Genomic DNA, 25,033 nt, shown 5'->3' on the forward strand with positions numbered 1-25,033 from the left:
ATATCCTCTTTTATTTGTCTACAAAACAATTGAAGATTAATCACAATTGCCATGCCTAACAAATTCTCTTTCCGTGCATACAAAATTGCCATCATAAATCCTAATGGCTTGTTCTTTTCAGTGTTCCAGAGCGACCATTCACTACATACAGTACCTAAAAGCAGCTAGTTCTGTACTATAAAAAGTAGGCAGGCACAGCTAGGCCATAGTCTCAAAAAATAAATAAATGGAATAATCAAAATGATAGTTTTATTCGTCTTGAATTTAAGACCCCTGACTCTAGGCCTGACACTAGGGTTGCCATATTTCAGAAAGTGAGAATCCAGACACAAACTTTTTTGGCAAAGTTGTTGAGCTTTTTTTTTAAATGGAATTCGACAAAATCTAGACTTCCAATATTGATTGCCATACATTTGGGTTTTCCTGGACATTTCAGCAATTTCCACTCGAACACTGCTTCCAACTGCAGTATTCTGGCAATTCTACCTGACACAAGTTGGAAGGGATGCCTGTTTTGTGATGGAGGAAAAAGTGCCACAAATCAATCAAAATTCCTGATGCTGTTTCAGTAGTCTATGCGGTATATAAAAAGAAGTCTGATGTAATAAGCAACCTGATTTTTCAGGTTCTATAATGAGAGAGACTGAACAGTATCTCTAATTGCCCTATTAACATTCTGCAGCATTAATTGTATAATTTGCATATGCATCTTGAATGATTCCAGATGCAGCCTCACGACTGAAGGATACAGGTGTGATTTTGAAGATGTGAGGAAACCATTTCAGTACAGAAGTATGTCTCAAAAGTCCTGTGCCTGCAAATCTGCATGCAGGTAATCTTCCTTATATGTTGAGATTTAAATGTAATCTGCTTCTAGATTAAAGGCAGTTTCAACAACACAAAAGGAAAGCAACTGCAGAGAATGAATTTCTGAACATTCATCATGCCTGTTGCTGCCTTTTCTTGGATTGTGAAACTGTAAATGTTTGCAAAATAAACTCTAAGCTTCTTGCTAAAAAGCAGGTCTGATTGATATACCCTGGATATTTTCCCCATAGTCCTAATTCCTTTAGGGGCTGGGAACAAAATGTTAGAAGTTCATTAACCTCTTATGCACAAACCGGATTCTGCAGACTCCTCACAGATTTCATAATGTCCCTTTGATAATTGTAATCAGCCGACAATAAAGCAGCTGCCCTGGGGGCCTTAGATAACAAAGTGTGCTCATCAGGTACTCTCCTCCTTGCAGTAGAGGGGCTGCTTTCGTAGAACATAGTAAGATGCTTTCATAGAATTGTAGAGTTGGAAGGGATCATGAGGATCATCTAGTCCAACCCCTTACAATGCAGCTATCCCATACGGGGATCAAACCTGCAACCTTGGTGTTATCAGCACCATGCTCTAACCAGCTGAACTATCCAGGCTTGCAGTCCCAGCAAGAACACTCACATAACAGCCCAGAAACCTTTAGTGGCAGGGAATCAAATGGCACCAAAAGAACAATCATGTGCCTCTGTATGATATAAAATTCACTGGGGACGCGGGTAGCTCTGTGGTCTAAACCACTGAGCCTCTTGGACTTGCCGATCAGAAGGTCGGTGGTTCGAATCCCCACGACGGGATGAGCTCCCGTTGCTCTGTCCCAGCTCCTGCCAGCCTAGCAGTTTGAAACCATGCCAGTGCAAGTAGATAAATAGGTACCACTGTGGTAGGAAGGTAAATGGTGTTTCTGTGCACTCTGGTTTCCGTCACAGAGTTAGTTCCCTTGTGCCAGAAGTGGTTTAGTCATACTGGCCACATGACCCGGCAAGCTGTCTGTGGACAAACGCTGGCTCCCTCGGCCTGAAAGCGAGATGAGCGCTGCAACCCCATAGTCACCTTTGACTGGACTTAACCATCCAGGGGACCTTTGTCTTTTTACCTATAAAATTCACATTTCCAAAATACTGGGAGAATTTTTTCTCAGAAATAATGTATCCACGATTTTAATCTTCTCTGCGCATGCTTGGAATTTAAGCTGCCTGATGTCTGGCTGGCTCCCTGGCTGATTTGAATACCAGACTGCTGCCTTCCTGCCTAGCCTAAGGTACCTGGATGAGTGCCTGGCAAATCTGACTATGCAGACAACTCTTGTGCAGAGTAGCATGCAATTTCATGGCAGGATTCCATGCCCACTTATGAATAAAACAGACAAATGGAAACTTGGCATTCATTTTTGTGGCTACAAGACAAGCTGCATGGTTTGTTGGAGGGTGCCTAATGCTGTATCCCTAGGATGCTTCTGTGGAAGTCAATCATGTTTACAGGAATGTGATGGGCAGTGGAATCCTGTGCATTCTTCCTAAATTGTTCGTCCTACCCAATACAGTGGGGTTTACCCACTAGCAAGCCCACTTATGACTGGAGCGTTACTTCTTGCAAGTACATCTGCTTGGGACTGGGATGTAAAGCTGACATATGAAGAAGAGGCTTAAATAATATAAAGGAGGAGAAAGAGATAAAATGAATAATGAATGCATCTGTTTGATATCAGACACTGGGTACTTCATGGCACACTGAAATGAAATGTAATTATTATTATTATTATTATTATTATTATTATTATTATTATTTATACCCCACCCATTGGCTGGGTTTCCCCAGCCACTCTGGGCAGCTTCCAACAAAATATTAAAATACATTAGTCCATCAAACATTAAAAACTTCCCAAAACAGGGCTTCCTTCAGATGTCTTCTAAAAGCCTGGTAGTTGTTGTTCTCTTTGCCATCTGGTGGGAGGGCGTTCCACAGGGCAGGTGCCACTACCGAGAAGGCCTTCTGCCTGGTTCCCTGTAACTTGGCTTCTCGCAAAGAGGGAACAGCCAGAAAGTCATCAGAGCTGGACTGGGTAGAATGGTGGGGGTGGAGACGCTCCTTCAGCTATACTGGACTGAGGCCGTTTAGGGCTTTAAAGGTCAGCACCAACACTTTGAATTATGCTTGGAAATGTACTGGGAGCCAATGTAGGTCTTTCAAGACCGGTGTTATGTGGTCTCGGTGGCCACTCCCAGTCACCAGTCTACCTGCGACATTCTAGATTAGTTGTAGTTTCTGGGTCACCTTCAAAGGTAGCCCCACATAGAGCACATTGTAGTAGTCCAAGCAAGAGATAACCAGAGCATGCACCACTCTGGTGAGACAGTCTGTGGGTAGGTAGGGTCTCAGTCTGCGTACCAGATGGAACTGGTAAACAGCTGCCCTGGACACAGAATTGACCTGCGCCTCCATGGACAGCTGTGAGTCCAGAATGACTCCCAGGCTGCGCACCTGGTCCTTCAGGGGCACAGTTACCCCATTCAGGACCAGGGAGTCCTCCACACCTGCCTGCCTCCTGTCCCCACAAAACAGTACTTCTGTCTTGTCAGGATTCAACCTCAATCTGTTAGCCGCCATCCATCCTCCAACTGCCTCCAGACACTCACACAGGACTTTTACTGCCTTCACTGTTTCTGATTTGAAAGAGAGGTAGAGCTGGGTATCATCTGCATACTGATGAACACCCAGCCCAAAGCCCCTGATGATCTTTCCCAGTGGCTGCATGTAGATGTTGAAAAGCATGGGGGAGAGGACGGAACTCTGAGGCACCCCACAAGTGAGAACCCAGGGGTCTGAACACTGATCCCACCACCACCACTTTCTGAACACGGCCCAGGAGGAAGGAGCGGAATCACTGAATAACAGTGCCCCCAGCTCCCAGCCCCTCTAGACGGTCCAGAAAGATATTATGGTTGATGGTATCAAAAACTGCTGAGAGATCCAGCAAAAGTAGGAAACAGCTCTCACCTTTGTCCCTAGCCCACCGGAGATCATCGACCAGTGCGATCAAGGCAGTTTCAGTCCCATGATGAGGCCTGAATCCCAAATGGAAGGGATCCAAATGGTCCACTTCTTCCAGGCATGCCTGGAGTTGTTCAGCAACCACCCGCTCAGTCACCTTGCCCAAGAATGGAAGAACTGAGACTGGGTGTTAATTGGCCATATTGTCTGCGTCTAATGATGGTTTTTAAAGAAGTGGTTTGCTAGCAGCCTCTTTCAGCAGGTCTGGGAAGGCTCCCTCACAGAGAGAAGCATTCACCACCCTGCGAAGCCCATCGCCCAGCCCTTCCTGGCTAGCTTTTATAAGCTAGGATGGGCAAGGATCAAGGAGACAGGTGGTTGGTTTCGCTCATCCAAGCAGCCTGTTCACATCCTCGGAGGTAACAGATTGGAATTGATCCCATGTAACATGACTAGACAGGACTCCAGCACTCTCCCACCCCGGCCCTGCTTCCACGGTGGAGTCTACCTCTTCCCGAATCTGAGCGACTTTGTCTGCAAAAAACTTTGCAAAATCATTGCAGGAGATCATGTGGCCTGTACAGGGCCCTGATGGAGCAGGTGATTCTGCTAAATTGCAAACCACCTGAGTGAGTCTCCTCCTGCTGTTTTCTGCAGATGCAATAGAGGGGGTGAAGAAGGTCCTCTTTGCTGTCGCTATCGCCACTTGGTAGGCTCGACATTGAGCTCTAACCTGTGTCTGGTCAGATTCAGAATGAGTTATCCGACACTGGCACTCTACCTGTCTCAGTGATTGTTTCATTGCCCTCACATCCATGGAAAACCACGGGGCTGTCCAGGTTCCATGCAATCAGAGAGGGTGCTTCAGAGCCAAACAGTCAAGAGCCCTGGTTAACTCCACATTCCAGTAGGCCACCAGGGAATCAGCTGAAAGGCCATCAACATGGGATAGATAGATAGATGATAGATAGATGATAGATAGATAGACAGATAGATGATAGATAGATAGATGATGATAGATAGATAGATAGATAGATAGATAGATAGATAGATAGATAGATGATAGATGATAGATAGATAGATAGATAGATGGATGGATGATAGATAGATAGATGATAGATAGATAGATAGATAGATAGATAGATAGATGATAGATTACGGAGACCAGTTTATAAAACACATTTGGGGGTACAATCCCAGAAGGAAAGCAAACATTTAAAACAATGTACAACAATAAATTTAAAATTTTCAACATGGGGTAAAACATCCCCTACCACTCTCTGGAAACCATTTGGATCCATTAAGTGGCAGGGGCAGACCATCCGAATCGGTCCCAACTCCCTGCAAAGGGGAAGGGTTGTGTACAGGCTTGCACAGGAAAATAATATTTCCAGTGAATTGTTTGTATACTTTGGCTGGAATGTAAGACTGAGCTGGCATTAGTAGTTTTGCTTTCAGCCAAGGTTTTGCCAAAAGCACAAAGCTGAGCTGATGTTCTTTTTGGAACATGATAGAACTGACAAAACCGCCTGCAACAGCAGTATTTAGCAATAAGATAGTGCACATTATATACAGGAGCAAGTTAATGCTTCCCACAGAGCTTGTGCAATCAAGAAATGAAAGCCAATTTACATAATCAGTGTTATAATCCATACAAGCAGAAAGTAAGATGCATTGATTTAAATAGTCTCTGGGAATCTGAAAGAAAGTTCTGTGCTTTATGGGACCAAGAATAGAATTAATTCTAATAATAAGTAGTAATAATAAAGGATTACATTTAGTAGCCTGGCAGACCTATTCTGTACTGTACTCAAAAGCTACATATCAGTGTGATTCTTTAGTCCCTGTTTAGTACTACCCACAAGAGAGAGAGAGAGAGAGAGAGAGAGAGAGAGAGAGAGAGAGAGAGATTGTTTTTGTATGCTTTTTGAATAATTTCTATTGAATTTTATGGCATATCTGCAAATATCAACACTGAATACATAGATCACAGTATTGCTTATAGCAAATAAAGAAAGGAAAAAGGAATAAACAAAGAAAGGTGACTGATGGAATAATTGATCATACATATCAGAAGGCTGATCTAATATAAAACAACAGAATACAATAGATGATTTGTGAATGAAGAACCCTTGTTTTTACTTGTTTCTTCAGTGCTAGCTCCATGAACAACAATGCTCAAAGGCTTTCAGATGGTGGCAAATATGAGACTGGTGTTATAGGACTTCGTAACATCTAAATGGCATCTGTCCAAGGTACTTAAAGGCAGGCTCTTACAAGATTTCTTGTGTTTGTATTCTGATTGGAATATACAAAATGTGTCTTTGTGTCTGTGGTTTTGGTTATGTTCCTCCTAAAACTGTACACATATGTAAGTTTTATCACCCTTTGGTGTGCATTTAAGGAAGAGCAGAACCGAAATACATTCATATTGCACTTCAGTGTTGCTGCTTGCGTATTTTGTATGCACATATTCAAACAGGAATATAAAAAGTCAGAAAACATACTCTCTGTACATTAACTCGGCATGAGTTTCTGTGTACAATGTGATTTTCTGACATGGCTTTCTACTGTGGGTGGCTTCCTTGTTTGCAGTGGTGTCGTGGAATGCAAAGGTGTGTAGCTCCAGGACTTTTTTTCCACTCTGCTGGAGTGCCAGGGTAATTGTGGAAAGTGATGGCTGATATGGTGGAACAGAGACATGGAGCTCGACTTCCATCAGTAGCATCACTGCAGCTTTCCCATATGGTGGTGGTGCAGGGCAGCAATGCCATCGGGGCTGTGTGGATGCACTGGACTGGCTCCACTGCTGTGGATGCACAGCTTCAACCTCATCATCCCTCCATCCTACTGCAGTCTAGGTAAGTTACAATGATGCTGGTGAAAGGGGAAAGCTCTACCCTACCATATAAGACACTACTGGCTGAGGGACCTTCCTTGCTCTGGCAAGTGGATGAGATGATAATGAGGCTTGCAGGCTTGCTTGTGACTAATCAGCAAAGAGAAAGTCAGAGATGAGGAAAATAAGCAGTAACTGGATACTTCTTTTGTTTTCTTTGCTGTGGTTCCTGATCTTTACTAGTTGTTTAATTGGTAACAGTTCTTTGTATGGGAGACTGGCTCCATGCCAACACCCTACTATTTTACTTCCTCCTGAGCTGAAATTCAGTCAGATGCATGTATTTACAATCCCTGGCTGTTGAATTTTTCTCATTGTTCCCTCACTTTAGAGGTAACGGTCTATCAAAGCAGTAGTAGCCGTACATCGTTTCTGAGAGCCAGATTTGAATCTCAGGCAATCTAAAGGTGTGTTGTAGCATTAAAATGTATGTTAGATCTTCCCTTGTTCAGTTTTAAATATTAATCTTAAAACTCTGAAGTTGCTCCTAAAGCTTCTGTGCAATGAATGAAAATCAGGAACCTTTTTAATTGGGAGTATTGTGAAATAAATGTGGAGAATAAACCCATCTTGAAGGGGAAAGCAGGTAGAGAGACCTCTGCCACACTGGTTCTTAGCAAGGCAAGCATTGGCAGATGTTTACAGACAGAATTTCTTATCATCTTTCAATAGACAACCTTAAGGAATAGCTCCAGCAGAGACTGGTTTCAGGGAGTTATCCAGAGGGCAAGAGAGAGCTTGGATGTGGCTGTGCTTATCCCTTCACTAGGCAACAAATGAATTTGAGAATATTTATGTGTTTATTTGAAGAATTACACCACTAGAAATCATAAAAATCTCTAACTGGTTTGCAAGAAAGTGATGAAAATATAACAACATGCAATAAAATATCTTCAAAAGTGACATAAGATGAGATAAAAACGTAATGCAACTGTGTGTCTCAAATAAAACTGAGCAGTGTACAAAACAAAACAAAATTAAAACATTTAGGGTGTGGTGCTCAATCTCTTGTTCCATCTGTGCAAGGAACATACCCCCTAAATCTGATTTCCCCTACCCTCCAGAGCAGATTTGGGCCATGTGTGGGATTTGGGGAGGTGTGGGCCAGAAAGGAGAGGAGAAAAGTCCCATTGACAAGCAGAAATGTTTGCACTGACAGGATGTGGTAGTTGAATACCATCGTTAGAGTCAGAGTCTTGGAAAACTTGGACTGACACATTCAATTAACAATTCAGGTGAGCACAATGTGCAGACCACATGACTGGACATAGCTAGTGGACTTGTTGTAATACCAGCAGAATCCCTATCCTGTGCCTAGTCCCCATCACCGGGTGCAAACATTCAAAAGCAGGCCTCAGCTTGTGGCGTTAAGACCACTTTATTTTATAAACTATAAACTATAGTTATAAAACAGGAGTTCTTTGGGCAACCCAGAAAGCCTACTTAAAAGGCCTGAATGAATAGATGAGCATGTCTGAGAAGAATATTCCAACACTGGAATTCCACTTCCCCAAAGACCCCATTCGTAGTGGGGAGGGGGAGGCAGCAGGTGGACCGTTTGGGCAGGGCTGAGCCTGCGCGCACCCAAGCCGCATGGCTCAGGTACACTGCAGGCCCCGCGGTGAGTGCCACTCGGCATTTTGTCACCCCCCTCAGTGGTGACACCTGGGGCGAATCATACCCACCGCACCCCCCTTCCTCCTCACCTGCGCCCATCTCACTTCATTTGAATGGCACATTCAAAACAGGGCCTCTGAAGAGGACCTTAAGGTCCAGGTGGTACATAAGAAGAGAATGCATCCTCTCAGATACATTGGTACCAAACCATTTAGCACTTTAAATTGGACACAGAATTATAGAACATGTGTGGGGGACCTCAGGCCAAATATAGCCCTTCAATCCTCTCTATCTGGCCCTTGGGACTCTGTCAAAACACTTTTCTGCAGCCACACTCCTCCAGTTCTTGGCTGGAATGTGTCTTGCTTGCCTGTATAGAGAGAGGAACATACAGAAACTGTTTGTTGTCATGTGGTTGGGCTGTATAAAGATAAAAGTCGCATCCACTGGCATGTGGCCCTTGCAAGGCTGCCCACTTGGGAATGAGTCCCTCAGGCTGAACAAGATCCCTACCCCTGATATTGGCAGGGTCTTCTAAACTTCTTATTAGACATTATTTTCTGAGATGAAGGGAATTTAAAGTAGTTCACTAAAAAGAAAAAGGGGAAAGACCAATCCTCAGTGGGTTAGATGGCCTTTGAAAAGGTAGGACTTAATAGGAACTACACGCAACTCAGCTCATACACCTCAATGGATTGGAATACATTTGAGTGGTAGCAGTTGTAAGTATTGCCTCTCTAAACATTTCACATATTTTTCCAATCCATTTTGTACTGGACTTTCTGATATGGAACATCTGTTGAGGGACTCCTCTAGCAACCATCCTACTAGTTTAATAAGAAAGCAAAGGGTTTAATAGCTGGATGAAGTGCACACTGTTGCTATTGGTTTCTCAAGTAGAAGTATAGGTAGACAAATACATCATGTTTTACCAAGATGAATTTTTTTCTGACAGAAAAAAAAGTTACCTGAAGGAAGTTAATACATCAGAAGGAAGTTAATATACAAACCTAATTACCTTCTTCCCAAGTTAATCACAATACGATATAGGCTTTATGGTTTCAATAATTAATCTGGAAGAATATGTCACAATGACTTTTCTGTTTGGAAGAAATAGAGGTAACAAAATGTATTGCTAAATCATTACATTTATAGAATTCCTAGTCTAGCTTGGCTCATTTGACTTCCCTTCTATTCCCCACCCTTTTCATCTGTATAAACTTCATTCTCTGAATAATGGCCACTTCTGAACAGGCATAGTCAGGCCACAGGGACCCATGCTCAAGTAACTTCCCAACTGGATTACAGTAATGCATGGTACATGGGGCTACAGAAACTTCAATTAATGCAGAATGTGGCTGCCAGATTTTTTCCTATACAGTCAGATAAACATAAGAACACAGGAAGAGCCCTCCTGCTACATCAAACCAAGGCCCCTCTAGTCCAAGACTTGCTTCTCACCCGATGCCCATGGGAAGCCCACAAACAGAACTGGAACACAGCAGCACCTTTTTCACACCAATTTCTAAAAGAGTTCCTTTCTGAGCCCAGTCCAAACAGCTGGCTTTTGATGGATTGAGACCCAAATACCTGAAAGAGTAGCTCTCCCCAAACCAGCCAGCATCTTGAGATCTTCACAGGAGGCTCTTCTACAGAGTCTTCTGATCTCACTTTGTGGCGATGTGGGGCATAGGCTCCTCCATGGCAGTGTCCCAACAGTGAAACACCCTTCCATAGAGGAACAATTGGCAGCAGCATTATCACCCGTGCAGTGTCAGATTAAGATTTATTGCTTTGCCCTGGAGCATCAAGTTTTGTAACTTGATGGATATTCAGCCTCCTCTGTTGTTTCCAGCTGCTTTGTTTGATGGTGGGTTTTAATATGTGATGCTATTTATTTTATGATATGCTTGGTCTTTTTTATTATATGTTTTGTACTCCTCCCCGGTATCTGAACTGATGAAGGGTGGGTTGTAAATATTTTTAAAATGAATGAATGAAGTGTTTGTCTCATACCCTTTGTCTTTTCTGCTCTTTTAAACTTTAATTTCCCCCAGTCTCCCTTCGCGTTGAATAGCTAATGTGTCGTCTGCTTTCAGCTGATATTCCCTGCAAGGTTCCTACACAGCTGTTGTATATTCTTGGGGAAGAAAAGCTTTTCTCTATGAAAAACAACATTGATCATTAATTTAGATGCATTTTGATGTAGCAGTGTGCTTTACAATCACCCTGTCCCCATGTCAGCATAGCTAGGTCATTCTCCTCATATTTCAAATAGAAATCTGAGGATTTAAAAAAATATAAAAATATTTGCCTAACAACTCACCAGTCTGCTGATGAGCTGACATTGAAAATTTACAGCTCCATATCTAACATCCTACCCATGACAAAAATGAAATCTCTCTCTCTCTCTCTCTCTCTCTCTCTCTCTCTCTCTCTCACACACACACACACACACACACACACACACACGCTGTGTACACATTACCAGCTTAAAACAACCTGGGCCCCTTCAGAAGGAAGGGCAGACTATTAATTCAATAAATAAACAAATAAAGCAGCTAGGCCATTCTTTTTCTCAATTTGGATCAAAGATAGTTTTTTTTGGGTGGGGACTCATCAAAATGCAGTATTTCATAAGAAATGACAAGATAGAGATGGATTGTGGCTGATGTTATGTGCACACTGCTTCCCAAACTGACAATGGGAGTGCCCTGACTGGATGCAGAGCAAAAGCTCATGAACAGCAATAATCACTTGGGTCTATCCAGAAAAGTTATGGACAAAGAGATGTTAGATGTTCATCTAACATGCCCCAACAACAGACGCCCTGAGCAACGACTTCTGCTTTCATGGTGGGGGTTCTCCTCCCCACCCCCACGGGCCTCTGCACCCCCTAAAATTACGGCTAGCCAGTGTCAACAATACTGAACTAGATGGACCACATAGGCAGCTTCCTATGTTACCATGTCTGAATAGTCAAAATGCCAGCCATATTTTACAGAGTTTGATGTGCTTACACCCATTGCTCTCAACGCATTTAAGCACACCTATTTGCTTGAATTGTAGCCAGGGGCTTATAATCTATAAAAAATATATATGTGGAATCTACAATAAATAAACCTTGTCTTTTATCCAGCACATCTGTTGGCTAGGTTTCAGCTCTGTCTTGTAGGATATACTGCATCAGAAAAGCATCAGATGCTATCCATCACCACTACCTGCAGCTGATAGGGTTTATTGAGGGCAGAGAAAGAAAATTAACTCTGACCCTGAGAAATAGCTCAGGCAACGGTTTTCGAAAAGAGCAAAACGGCGAAGCTCTTGCTATGGCAGAGCACCAAATATACAACCGACATACAATGTAAAGAGACTGTTTACAGCTATCTCCACTCATCACGGAACATGTTATCTCAGTTTAAAATCCAAATGCCTAATATGAATGTGTGTCAGTGGCAGCCAAGTATGGGAAATAGGTCATGATGTGACTAGAGCAACTCCATGATATTTCAGCGAACCTGGCACACTGCCTCTCTCAAATGTAACTACATTCCAATACTGACATGCCACTACATATTTGATATTACATGTGGGAAATTTTGTTGCAGACAAGACTCTTTTAGAAAAGTAAGGGCTTGATCAGCATCAGGCAAGTCCATCTGATCAGGGTAAAATCAAGAGTCCTGGATTTACAGAAGCCGTCCCTGGTTCTGATTTGATCCTGGGATGTCCTGCTTTCCCATAGGACGTCCCTATTTTCTTCAGAGAAATGTTATGGTAGGATGGTAGGATGTCCCTATTTTCATTGGAGAAATGTTAGAAAATATGGAACTATCTGACCCCCCTCCCCTGAGCCATCTGAAGGGAGCCCTGTATAGAGAGGGAAGTTTTTAAATGTTTAGTGTTTTATTATGTTTTTATATATATTGGAAGCTGCCCAGAGTGGCTGGGGCAACCCAGCTGGATGAGTGGGGTATAAACAGTGAAATTATTATTATGGAATAGGACGTCCCTATATAAAAACTTTCCCACCCTGAGGGTATGGGTGCTACCCCACTAAGAACAAATCCGTTCAAATCAGTGGCCTTAAGATGGGTCTACTCTGAGGAGGAGTTAATGGAATGCAACCCTTAATTTGGGCCTAGGTAGTTTTTACACTTCTCAGGTAAAACCAGTCCTATCTGTGGATGCTGTGATTCGCCGCCGCCTCCCCCTCCATTTTACAACTCACATCATTTGTCTAATACTTTAAAAGTGTAAGTCACCTTCAGTGCCCTGGCAGAAAAACAGTGTAGAAATGCAATGAATAAAATAAAGAAATGGATTGAACCTGAGATCTTCTGTTTGCAAAGCAGATTCTCTACCACTGAGCTTCAGCCCTTGTCTCCTAGGAACAAACTGTCGTATGCCATCCATAATATAATGTTTTCTGGGCACCTTCAATAAATCAGTATAAAAACAATTTAGATATAAAATAAGGCACAGGATTGCTGTGCTCACTTTGAGAATTACATGTATTGCATGTTTAACCCACCTTTCCTACAAGGAGATCAGGGTGGGGCCCATGGTTCACTTCCCTCTCAAAGCATCCCTGCTTAGTATAGGCTGAGTTGGGATGGTGGAGAATTTTGCAATAACTGCACGTGAATGTGACCTCTGCAGCTATCTGCAGCTGTTCTTTTTATGTTTTCAGTCATGTTTCTGTTGGCTTCTACTGTAGCATTAATCCATGCCGTAGTGGCCAAAGTGAGTTATTTCATCCCCGCCCAAGGGAAAGTAAATAAAGTGAGTTTTGCAACTCTGTTTGCAAATGTTTCTTCTGCATGTGGCTGTTCACAGAAGGAGAGCTTTTCCACAGCCCACCACTGTTAGCAAGCATCTCTGGATGGGGGCAACTGCACAAATGCTTCCCCTTATCTCAGGTTATTGACCTGTCTATAGATAACTTGTTTCCACAGTGTCTTTTAAAGTTGTGTGTGTTTCTTTCTCCACAACTTATTTTGAAGCATTACTTGCTGGACTGTGGAGCTACTACTGAGAGGGAGCGTTTCAGCTGTACACTTGTCCGTGAACATGTTGATTCATTTAAGCTTTGTTAATTTCAGTTTCATTTCTACAATTAGGTAACAGCTGCTGTTATTGTTAACAAAGAGGCTTCTATTTAGAATGGACCCAGAATGAAATTTGTGGAATGTGGATGATCAAAGGAGAATGTTTGAAATGGAACTATTAACATTCTAGCCATGAGGGGTTGATCTTGGAGCAGAAAATATGGCCCACGGTGGCCCAGTAGTCAGCCACGATGACCACTGGATGACCTTGAGCCAGTCAACATTTGTCAGGCAAGAGGAAAACAGAAAAGCCTCATACACACCAGCCTGATATTGGCTGAAGTAAGGCTGGGATGTGCAAGGAACAAATATATACAGAGGCTTTTAGTTTATGAAAAGATGACCATTTCCATTCACATTATATTTAAATTCATTACATTTTTTTCATTGGCCTCGGGTTTTCATTTTTTCAATGTGGTACTACTTAAATTAAACACCGAGAACATGAGGAATTACTCAGTAAGTGCAAGAGTATATATATATATATATATATATATATATATATATATATATATGCTTTCGTAGATTTTCACGGGTACAGGAATGCAGGTTTTGGTGTCTTCGGGTGTCTTCCCGTGTAAGAGTCGGGGTGTCTGGGCGACGTTTCGACGAGGTCTCACTCGTCATCTTCAGGCTGGTGCTTTCGGCTTCTTGTTACTGGAACAGAGCAGAATCTGGTGTTTGAGTTCCTATAAATACTTCATCCACAATGGACAAAGATACAAACAGATAGAAGGAGCACCTATGGGATCACCCCTCTCACCGGTCATCGCAAATTTATACATGGAACACTTTGAAACCAATGCTTTAGACAAGTCAGAACACAAACCCAAACTTTGGCTCAGATATGTTGACGACACCTTTGTAATTTGGCCACACGGGAAAGAAAAACTAGACAGCTTCCTCACACATCTCAACAGCCTACACCCCAAAATACAATTCACTATGGAAATAGAAGACAACAACCAACTCCCCTTTCTTGACGTCCTAATCTACAAAAAACCTGATGGCTCCCTAGGACACACTATCTACCGGAAAAAACACACACCAACCGCTACTTACATGCACAATCACACCACCACCCTGCACAAATAAACTCCGTAGCCAAGACTCTCATCTCCAGAACCAAACGCCTGGCTGACAAAGACCACTTGACAACTGAGTTACAGAATCTCTCAAATGTGTTAATCGCCAATGGATACCAGAAAAACAAGGTTACGAAGCTAATCCAAAAAGAAACACCCCCCAAAAACCAAGACACAGAAGAAAACAATGGCATGGCCCTCCTTCCTTATATCAAGGGCACTACAGACAAAATTAGCAAAATCCTCCATAAACACAATATCAAAACAGCCTTCTGCACCAACCAAAAAATAGCCAATATCCTCAGAAACCCAAAAGACAAAATCCAGCTGGAAAACCAAGGGGTCTATGAAATACCCTGCAAAGTCTGCCCAGCCACGTACATTGGACAAACAAACAGACGAATAAATGCACGTATCGCAGAACACAAGAATGCCGTCAAAAAAGAAGAAAAAACTTCCTCTCTTTTCCAACACATGAAAGAAACAGGACACGAAATTAATTTTGCAGATTCCAAATTGCTCTTTAACTTGGAACATCACCACAAGAGAATAATCATGGAAGCCATCGAGATAGAGAAACACCCTCACAACATGAACAAGCGTGACGACACGTCCCGCCTGCCAGACATCTGGAAATTAGCCCTCCCCACAAAAACCGACACCAGAACCAGAGGCACACAGAACGCCGTCACCAATCAACCACACCAGACCCAAACCCAGACCCTCTCCACAGACATATTACAAACTCCATCCAGTAGCCAAACTATAGTGGCACCTCCGGATGCTGCACCCCCCTGCTATCCCTACACAGATCTGGCTGGCACAAGGCACAAAATCACAGCTCGCCCCTATACACGAAGCCAAGCCAGAGCACAACTAAATGCAGCACAGCCATCTTCTCAGAAAAACTCTTCACAAGCTCAAGAGGTCAAGACACGAAAGCTTTAGCAACTAATCTACACTTAATGACCCACCCAGTGGTATTCAGAATATCACTCATGAAATCACTCAAGATATCCCTCAAGTAATTAAGGAACAAAAGAAGAAAAGGCACACTAATCTAGGAACTTCCTCTCTGCCCAGAACGTTGGAGGCTATACACCACACCCCTCAACAGTATTTATAGGAACTCAAACACCAGATTCTGCTCTGTTCCAGTAACAAGAAGCCGAAAGCACCAGCCTGAAGATGACGAGTGAGACCTCGTCGAAACGTCGCCCAGACACCCCGACTCTTACACGGGAAGACACCCGAAGACACCAAAACCTGCATATATATATATATATATATATATATATATATATATATATATGGTGTATGGAAGGGAAGTGAGAGCTGGACCATAAAGAAGGCTGATCGCCGAAGAATTGATGCTTTTGAATTATGGTGCTGGAGGAGACTCTTGAGAGTCCCATGGACTGCAAGAAGATCAAACCTCTCCATTCTTAAGGAAATCAGCCCTGAGTGCTCACTGGAAGGACAGATCGTGAAGCTGAGGCTCCAATACTTTGGCCACCTCATGAAAAGAGAAGACACCCTGGAAAAGACCCTGATGTTGGGAAAGATGGAGGGCACAAGGAGAAGGGGATGACAGAGGACGAGATGGTTGGACAGTGTTCTCAAAGCTACCAGCATGAGTTTGACCAAACTGTGGGAGGCAGTGGAAGACAGGAGTGCCTGGCGTGCTCTGGTCCATGGGGTCACGAAGAGTCGGACACGACTAAACAACAACAAAACACACACACACACCAGGACACACTGCACATCATACAAGGTTAGAGATCTGCAATGCACTCTGAGTGGGACTACCCACTGGGCCACTGCCATCAGAATATAACACCCTGCTTTCAGGATTGGCCCTGGCTGCCAAGCTGGTGCCTGGCCAAGTTCAAGGTATTGCTACTAACATATAAAACTGCTATATGGCTCAGGACCAAGTTTCTTGAGAAGCTGCCTTAGAATCAAAGAGTTTGAAGGGGCCATGAGGATCATGTAGTCTAACCTCCTGCAATGCTGGAATCTTTCGCTCAATGTGGGGCCCAAGACTCCTGTAATTAAGAGTCTCATGATTCACTGACAGAGCTATCTCTTATGCCCTAAATACCCAGCAAATTACTGCAGTCTGAAGGAGAGTTTCTCCTGAAGGTTCCAATAATCTCAGAAGCCTCTTCCACAGTAACTGAGAGCAGCACTGAGTTTTAGTGAGGCTGCCCCTGTTCTGTGGAATATTATTCCATTTGAGATGCAACAGGTGCCCGCTTTCCACACTTTCTGGAAACAATTGAAGATTTCCCCCCCCCATGCTTTCTCAGCAGGATAAATGGGTGTTTGCCACAACTGTCTATTTTGTAAGGTTTTAATATTTTAAATGTATCTGCTTTTTTGTCTTTTTTACATTATTATTTTTTTGCTGGTTCTCCTGTGCATCTCATTGAGACAACTGTATAGAAGCTGATTAATACGACAACAATAAAAATTGTATGTTGCTTTAAACTGTTTTTGATATAGTATTTTGATGTTGTATTTTTAATGTTGTAACTTGCCCTGGGAACTTAGGATGAAGGGAAGGTAAAAGATAATGATGATGATGATTAGAAATCACAGTTGTCTTTTGTTTTTTGAATGTTCATGGCAGCATTTGCCCTTCAATTTCTACATTAAGCTATGCTTAAATAGCTAACAAATATATTCACACATCATGTCAGGACTTTCCACATCATGCCACTTAATCTTTTGCCCTGTTTCCTCTTTATCTTTAGTCCCACGCTCAGCATGTTGAGCATGTCTGGAGTTAAAATGTATGACCTATTTCATGATCCTTAATTTAAAAAAACAAACAATTCTGTTTTCCAACTGGGTCTTTGTTTGCAAAATGAAAGGGCCAGACATTGGGTCAAACCATTTAGCTGAGGCTCTCTTTGCACAAATTACAATTATTGCAATCGGTCAAAGGCAGAGAAGGAGAAGTAGGGCACTGACAAGGGGCAAATATCTGAGGAAGAATTTTCCATTTAACGGTAAGTGCTAAGCAGATCTGGGGAGGATATTTACTATTTCATTTCAAGCCCTCTGTTTCTGTTCTTCAGGCTGCAAGTATTGTTTACGCAGCCAGAACACTACCACCCATGTGCAGGAGGGAGATATCAGCAAGCTTGGGTAAAACCCAAGATTTGCAGAAATACAAAACAACAACAACAACAACAAAAACCCAATGCTCCCCCCCTTATATAGCCCAGTGAGGACTTTGCATGCTCAGTGGCCATTGAATGCTGATTGATTGTTGCAGGTGTGTGGAAATCTGTGGTGTGAATGGGCAATGGAGTGGCTGGAATCCTGAAGAAGAGCATCACTCTACCCCACAACATTTGGGTGCAGATCCCACTTGTATGTGTTGTTTTATTTTATACATTTATACTTTGCCTTCCAGTTAATTCAGTGCTCCTGAAGGTAGGAGTCTATCAATTGATGAAGATGATCATCCAAATGTCATAGACCAAATGGAGCAAACAGCACGCAGACCTAGTGGTGGGAGGAAAAAATCCTTAAATAAGAGACACGGGGGAATGATTAATGGACTTCAATGTCTGTACACTAATGCGCAAATCATGGGAAATAAACAAGATGACCTTGAGCTCTTGGTACAGCAAACTAAATATGACATAATAGGCATCACTGAAACCTAGTGGGATAAGTCCCACGATTGGAATGTAATAATGGAGGGATACAATCTATTTCAGAGAAACAGACCAGACAAGGAAGGAGGAGGAGTGGTGTTATATGTCAGGGATGTGTATACCTGTGAAGAGATCCAAGATTTAGAACCTCAAAGCCAAAGTGAGAGCATTTGGGTCAAAATTAAGGGAGAGAAGAATAACAGTGACCTCATTGTGGGAGTTTACTATAGATCCCCAAGCCAAACGGAGGACATAGATGATGCCTTCCTGGAACAGATGGCCAAGCATGCAAAAGGAAGGGAGATAGTAGTAATGGGGGACTTCAATTACCCGGATATTTGTTGGATGTCAAACTCAGCAAAGAGCATAAGGTCAAACAGATTCCTCACTGGCCTTGCAGACAACTTCATTGTCCAGAAAGTGGGAGAAGCAACAAGAGGAACAGCCATTTTAGATCTGGTCCTAACCAATGTTGATGACCTGGTTAGTGGGGTAGAAGTGGAAGGATCATTAGGCGCGAGTGATCATGCTCTTCTGAAGTTTACTATACAGCGGAAAGGAGCAGCCAAGCATACTAGGACTCAATTTCTTGACTTTAAGAAAGCCGACTTCATAAAACTTAGGGAAGTGCTGGGTGAGATCCCATGGACAGTAATACTAAAAGGAAAAAATACTAAAATGAAATACTATAATACTCAGTGGATTTGTAACTGGCTGACTGACCGAACCCAAAGGGTGCTCATCAATGGTTCCTCTTCATCCTGGAAAAGAGTGACTAGTGGGGTGCCACAGGGTTCTGTCTTGGGCCCGGTCTTATTCAACATCTTTATCAATGACTTGGATGATGGACTCAAGGGCATCCTGATCAAATTTGCAGATGACACCAAACTGGGAAGGGTGGCTAACACCCCAGAGGACAGGATCACACTTCAAAACGACCTTGACAGATTAGAGAACTGGGCCAAAACAAACAAGATGAATTTTAACAGGGAGAAATGTAAAGTATTGCACTTGGGCAAAAAAAATGAGAGGCACAAATACAAGATGGGTGACACCTGGCTTGAGAACAGTACATGTGAAAAGGATCTAGGAGTCTTGGTTGACCACAAACTTGACATGAGCCAACAGTGTGACGCGGCAGCTAAAAAGCCAATGCAATTCTGGGCTGCATCAATAGGAGTATAGCATCTAGATCAAGGGAAGTAATGGTGCCACTGTATTCTGCTCTGGTCAGACCTCACCTGGAGTACTGTGTCCAGTTCTGGGCACCACAGTTCAAGAAGGACACTGACAAACTGGAACGTGTCCAGAGGAGGGCAACCAAAATGGTCAAAGGCCTGGAAACGATGCCTTATGAGGAACGGCTAAGGGAGCTGGGCATGTTTAGCCTGGAGAAGAGGAGGTTAAGTGGTGATATGATAGCCATGTTCAAATATATAAAAGGATGTCACATAGAGGAGGGAGAAAGGTTGTTTTCTGCTGCTCCAGAGAAGCGGACACGGAACAATGGATCCAAACTACAAGAAAGAAAATTTCACCTAAACATTAGGAAGAACTTCCTGACAGTAAGAGCTGTTCGACAGTGGAATTTGCTGCCAAGGAGTGTGATGGAGTCTCCTCTTTTGGAGGTCTTTAAGCAGAGGCTTGACAACCATATGTCAGGAGTGCTCTGATGGTGTTTCCTGCTTGGCAGGGGGTTGGACTCGATGGCCCTTGTGGTCTCTTCCAACTCTATGATTCTATGATTCTAATTGTCCATGGCAGCTTACACGGGTGCCGCTGTGGTCTAAACCACTGAGCCTCTTGGGCTTGCCAGTCAGAAGGTTGGTGGTTTGAATCCCCGCAATGGAGTGAGCTCACGTTGCTCTGTCCCAGCTCCTGCCAGCCTAGCAGTTCAAAACCATGCCTGTGCAAGTAGATAAATAGGTACCGTTGCAGCAAGAAGGTAAATGGTGTTTCCGTGCACTCTGGTTTCTGTCACTGTGTTCCGTTGAGCCAGAAGCAGTTTAGTCATGCTGGCCACATGACCGGAAAGCTGTCTTTGGACAAACGCCGGCTCCCTTGACCTGAAAGCGAGATGAGCGCTGCAACCCCATAATCACCTTTGACTGAATTTAACCGTCCAGAGGTCCTTTACCTTTTACCTCACATAAACCATAATATTTAAAAATCCATCCAAGTTTCATACAGGAAAACTTCAACCAGGAAATGCAGGGGCAAATAATATGGCTTTTGTTTGGTGCCAGTTGTACTTTTGGAGTGCACCACAATTAGGGCATCACAAGTGAAATGCCCTGCCTCCAGTGGCTAACTTGTGATGATGGGGGCACCTAGAACAGAACCCCTGGTGATAATCTCAGCATTTACAGACAGAACACAAATGTTTGAAAGACTGGGGAACCTTCATACATCCAGTCTTTCACACTCTCAGGAACGGCTCCACTAAACAGATGGTGCTCAAAGCAGCTTGGATGTGTTTTGTTTTCATTTTAATCCAAGTATAATAAATCAATAAAAAGAAAACCAATAAAAAGAAAACCAAGGTGACAGGGCAACAGAGTCAGCCAAAAACTACACAGGCTTTTTAAATTTAAAAAATCTACAAACAAAACTGTCTTAAGCAGCTGATGTGAGCTTAGAAATGCAGGGACCAAATGGATGGCTAATGGAGGGCAGTTACACAAGAAGGAAAGACCTTCACAAGAACTTGCCTAGCTGCAACAAATGTTGAAATGCCCGGATGTTCCTCTCCATCAGATGCCAGGATATAGGCAGGATGGTATGCAAGGAGTTGCTCTATCGGCTATCCTGGACGCAAGCCATTTCAGGCTTTATAGGTAACAACTGGCTTTTTAATTTGCACCTGGAAAGTGTTAGTAACCCATACAGCTGTTATAGATGGGTACAATATGGGCACATATTTGATGCAGGTATAAGGTTTGAGTCTCAGGTAGATGTGCTTAGAAATAAAACCATGGAGAGACCTGGTCTGAATAGACACATTGGATTCTTATCTCATTATACACGATAAAGCTATTTCTGGCTATCTCATCCCTTGCTCTTTCCTGTAAGACCAATTGCAGTCATTAACAGTCGTCAACAAGTTTACCACACCTACCAGCCAATCACCCATTCCCACCACCCTTCTGAGTAATACCCCCCCACACACTATATATAAGGGTTTGGTGACTTCTGTTTCAGTGTATCTGAAGAAGTGTGCATGCACACGAAAGCTCGTACCAAGAACAAACTTAGGTGGTCTCTAAGGTGCTACTGGACAAATATATATATATATATATATATATATATATATATAGAGAGAGAGAGAGAGAGAGAATATGGTCATGATTCTGGTCTTGTCTGTAGTGTGGTGTAGTGGTTAAGAGCGGTAGTCTCGTAATCTGGGGAACCGGGTTCGCGTCTCCGCTCCTCCACATGCAGCTGCTGGGTGACCTTGGGCCAGTCACACTTCTTTGAAGTCTCTCAGCCCCACTCACCTCACAGAGTGTTTGTTGTGGGGGAGGAAGGGAAAGGAGAATGTTAGCCGCTTTGAGACTCCTTAAAGGGAGTGAAAGGCGGGATATCAAATCCAAACTCTTCTTCTTCTTCTTCTTCTATCTTGGACCGGGTTTCTGTCACCCCTGAGGTTACTCCCATGCCCCTGGGATCTTGTGAGAACTTTTCTCCTGTGTGATTATGGGTGGAATGTGTGGTACATAACTATCAGACAATGCTGACTGCATTACAAGCCTTCTATGGAAGCTACTTTTCCATGGAAGATCTCACAGCATGGCTGTAATGGGTGCTATTTTTCTAGATAAAGAACTCACCAGAAACACCTCCCTTGTGGCAATGAGGCTTACATGAGGGGAGATGGAACTGAGTTCTGGTGAGTTCCAGCTGAAAGAAAAAGCTCTGGGGCCAGGTTTATCTGGATGTAGATGCAATTAAACTGGTTCCAGATCATTCAAACCAGGTTCCAGGTAATCTAAAGGTCAGTAATGACACTTTAAACTGAGCTGTGAAACCAGTGTGTAACATGGAACTGCCAAGCCTTTTGAGCCCAGGGGCACATTTGCAAACTGAAGAAACTACACACACACACACACACACACACACACACCCTATTCTATTGGCTATAGCAGAACACCTCTTTCAAGTCTAATGCCAGTGGGGCCCCTGTGGGCACTAGAGAGGGCCTCTGTAGGGGGCATGTGCGCTCATGGGCTCTGGCATAACCTACGCAACTGGTGCAAAATTGGTGTACAAATACAAGTTAGCAAGTTCTCCTCCAAGTCAGCCAAATTCAATTATACTTACAGTCAGGCATAATTGTACCTATTGCCTTTTGGTACATCACAGATACACAACATCTTGCCATTTGTGTAATGTGAAAATGGTAGGAAACCTTAACAAATCCTGCCATTGTACAATAAGAATTCACGTACTGCAGTGTGGTGAACAGAGAATGAGACTTGGACCTCGGAGAGCTAATCTTATGTATAAACATCATAGAATTGTAGAGTTCGAAGGGACCATGTGGCTCATCTTAGTCCACCATGGATATGTAAAGCAGCACATGAAATGAATTCCCCACACCATATGGACAGTTCAGAGGCTGCCACCAGATACTATTGTTGGAACATGGCAGGAAAAGTCTCTATATGATTGAGGAGATCCGTGTGGCAACCATCTCTATTGCATCACTGGTATGAGTGCTCACTGCATATAAGCTGATTCAAGTCAAGTGGCCTCCATATGGCTTGAACAACATGTACTGAATAACAAGTAATGCTAGAAGCAGAAAAAAATTAATCAAAACAATAACAACAACATCTGGAGGGTGTTGTGTTGGCTACCCTAATCTAGATAATGAAAGTAGCCCATCTTTGTTGCTGAACAAAGAGCTACATTCCACCAATAGCCATCATTTTACAAGTTGTTTCCCATGAGCATTACATCTTTGAACAATATGTCCTATCTGCAGAGGCCAACAATGTTCCTGCTAATTGGCCATTGTAAGTACACTGGGTAGCAAAACAAAACCAAAGACAAAAGAACCAATTAACCCAGTCCTGTGGGGAAAATATAAGCACCCACCAATGACACTTGAAGTCTGGGGTGATATCATAAAATCGTAACTGGCTTAAATAGTGCAATGACTCTTGTCTTGTTATTTTGCAATATTCGCCACATGTGTGGAATTGAATTTGCACTTGTTTTAATAATTCAGCTCTTGATTTACGGCAACCCATTCTTTCCTGACCATTAATTTTTATGGGCCTTCATTTTCTGAATTACTAACACATGGTATATCTCAATTAGATTCTATTAGCATTTTACCATTTAAAACATGTAGATGGGGCACAGTCCTGAACTATCCCCATGGACACTTTAAAACGCCATATAATGAAAATATTTAATATGGAAGGCTTTTCTGTTTGCGCGATGTTATATATAACACCATGATCTCTCTGTCCCCTAGTGACTACTATCGTGGAACTGAATCTGATCACTTTGTAGTTCAATTTGTTCTTCATTTGGTTTCATTGATCTCTAGGGAGCATGGACTTAGCCATCCTAGGAATGTCACATTAGATATGTGGCTAATATTAATTAAATAATATTATTGCTTCATACCCCTTTATGTGGGCAGGTTACTTTGAAGAAGGAACCTGTATATTCATTAAGAGCATTGGCAGTTCTGTTGGTCCAAAAGGACAACCATCCTCTGGAAACAGCAGTAAAAACTGTCCAATCAGTGCAAAGATTTCTCCTTGCGCTATAGAGCTCTCCCACTCTTTCCCTCCACACGCATGCAAGGGAAAATACTTTCATCCTAATGCCCTCCTTTGTCACCCACCGCTAAGGATAATCATGATTTGGGAGTACCAGGGACAGGGCGTTTTCAGCTGTGGCTTCACACTTGTGGAATTCTCTCCCCCAGTAACACCACATGACTCCCTCTCTTGTATTTCAAAATATCTTAAAAAGGTATTTTTAAACCTGGTAAGCTATTTATTGTTGTGGTGAGGTTTTCCCCTCTCCCCTGCCCTATTTTGTATGATTTCCTTGAATGCTGTTTTTACTTTTTATTTTGTCAATTATTTTGTTTTTTGTTTATTGTGAGGGGAGGAAGAATGATCTCAAATAAGTAAATCCGTGTATACAGTGGTGTCCAAAAATTGCATTAGTGGAAGACAGCAAATGACCTTCCCCCCCCTCCTCCCTTCTGTGACTCTTGAAAAGCCTTTTCAGAGGGATGGGGGACATTTCTGAACAACAAGAGCTGTGCTGTATGGGGCTGCGGTGGAGAGAGGACTCAATCTGAGAGCCAGCATAGTGTAGTGCTGTCATTGGACTAGGACCTGGGAGACCAGGGTTCAAATCCCCACTCAACCATGAAACTCTCACTGGGTGACTTTAGGCAAATCACTGCCTCATCCTTCCCCACCTCACAAGGCTGTTGTGGGAATTAAATGAGGACAGAGAGAAGTGTTCACTAGCTTGAGCTCCTTGGAAGGTGGAATATATATGCCATAAATAAATAAAATAAACAATAAGTCTGAAATTGGATAGAGGAATGTTGAACCACTGGGTGGCCACTTGTGCAATATTTTTCTGCACAGTTTCAGACCATCCCCTTCCCTCGTGCCCCCACAACTCTCTGGAAATAATTATTTGATGGGTAATGGGCTTCAGAAGGAATGCAACCTGTTTCCTTGAACATGTGGGTTTGAAAAGCCTTTCAACTCTATGAACTTTAGCAAGAAAATTAAACCTCAGCAAAAAGCAATGTTGCGGAGGTTGATTTTAAAAAATATTTTATTT

The 25,033-nt window shown here is 42.8% G+C and overlaps 1 long non-coding RNA gene across 2 annotated transcripts in view; it reads left to right on the plus strand.

Annotated features, from left to right (window-relative positions):
* Window positions 1-25,033, plus strand: part of LOC309538498 — a 131,738-nt gene that overhangs the window by 53,653 nt on the left and 53,052 nt on the right. For both annotated transcript variants that reach the window (XR_014222238.1, XR_014222239.1), the window contains exon 3: window positions 725-832. This is a non-coding gene — a long non-coding RNA (uncharacterized lncRNA). The remainder of the gene's footprint in view (window positions 1-724; window positions 833-25,033) is intronic.

This window comes from Podarcis vaucheri (genome assembly GCF_965113315.1).
Source record: "Podarcis vaucheri genome assembly, chromosome: 8".
Taxonomy (NCBI): Eukaryota; Metazoa; Chordata; class Lepidosauria; order Squamata; family Lacertidae; genus Podarcis; species Podarcis vaucheri.